Below are 1,903 nucleotides of genomic sequence, written 5' to 3' on the forward strand. Positions count from 1 at the left end.
TCTACGGTTTTTATTTTTTGCTAAACAAATAAAAAAATACCGAAAATTTTGAAAAAAAAAATGTTTTTTTTGTTTCAGTTTCAAAACTTTGTAAATAAGTACGTTTTCTCCTTCACTGATGGGCACTGATGGGGCTACACTGATGGGCACTGATAAGGCGGCACTGATGGGCACCACTGATGTGGCACCAATGAAGTGGCACTGATGAGGTGGCATTGATGGACACTGATATGTGGCACTGATAGGCGGCACTGATAGGCGGCACTCATGGGTGACACGGATGGGCGACACGGATGGACACTGATAGGTGGCACAAATTGGCACTGATAGCTGGCACGGATTGGCATGGATGGGCGGCACAGATGGGCATGGATAGGCGGCACAGATGGGCATGGATAGGCGGCACAGATGGGCATGGGCGGGCACTGATAGGTGGCACAGGTGGGCACTGATAGGCGGCACAGGTGGGCACTCATAGGCGGCACAGGTGGGCACTGATAGGCGGCACAGGTGGGCACTCATAGGCGGCACAGGTGGGCACTCATAGGCGGCATTGGTGTTATACTGTACTAATGGATGCCAATCAGTGCCAAACAATAATGCATGCCAATCAGTGATGCCCATTGTGGGCACTGATTGGCATCCATTATGGGCACTGATTGGCATCCATTGTGCTGACTGGCATCCCTGGTGGTCTAGGGAGGATTACCTTTTCCCTGGTGGTCTGGTGGTGTCCCTGGTGGTCCAGTGTGGGCATCCTCAGGGGGGCTGTGCTGATAATCGATCAGCACAGACCCCCCCTGTCAGAGGAGCAGCCGATCGGCTCTCCTCTACTCGCGTCTGACAGACACGAGTGAGGAAAAGCCGATCACCGGCTCTTCCCATTTACACTGTGATCAGCCGTGATTGGACACGGCTGATCACGTGGTAAAGAGTCTCCGTCGGAGACTCTTTACCGAGATCGTAGTTGCCGGGTGTCAGACTGACACCCCGCAACAACGATCGCCGCGATGCGCGCCCCCGGGGGCGCGCAGCGGCTCATAATCCTGATCACGTCATATGACGTCCGATCAGGATTATGAAACCACTTTGCCACCGTCAATTGCCTATAGGGCGGGCGGCAAGTGGTTAAGATCGGACCGAGGGACACCTTAGCAAAAGTATGTTTTAGGCAGGGGCGGACTGACAACTCATGGGGCCCCCGGGCAATAGGAGATTATGGGGCCCCCAGGCAATCAGAGAATATGGGGCCACACAGTAGACACAAACACACACACACAGTATACACAGACATGTTTCTATTGGCTGAGAAGGTACTGGAGAGGAGGGGCAGTTATAATCTCAGGATTTTTAGACCAAAAGGATGATGGTAAGGGACATTTCAGAGTCAGATGTAAAAAAAAACACACACACATTTTTACATACTGTCCCTGGTTTTACTGAGGCTGGCAACCCTGATGGGGCCCCCTAGTGGCATGGGGCCCTCGGGCAGTGCCCGAATGGCCCAATGGTCAGTCCGCCCCTGGTTTTAGGACACACTCCTACCACCCTACCATGTCCTCTTAAAGGAGAATCAAACAAAAAAAATTGTGAAACCCACAAGTTTTTTTTTTTTTTTTTTTTTACCACGACTGTTCCTTTATAATGGCTTTTGAAATTTAAAAATGCAGCAATTTAGAAATTGGATGAAAGGTTTAGCCTGGAGAAATACTTTTTAAAAGATACTTCTATATAAATCAGACCAAAATTAGGGACAAATGAGGAGAAATGAGGGACAGAGGGACTTAGTTCCAAATCAGGGACAGTCTCTTGAAATCAGGTATAGTAAGAGGCTATGACATGATTATACCCAGATGCAGCATGGTGCAAGCATTAGCGCTGCACTACTTTTTGATGATCTGGC

This window comes from Lithobates pipiens, unplaced genomic scaffold, assembly GCF_037356315.1.
Source record: "Lithobates pipiens isolate NorthernLeopardFrog02 unplaced genomic scaffold, aLitPip1_a1.2 Scaffold_19, whole genome shotgun sequence".
In the NCBI taxonomy this organism is placed as follows: Eukaryota; Metazoa; Chordata; class Amphibia; order Anura; family Ranidae; genus Lithobates; species Lithobates pipiens.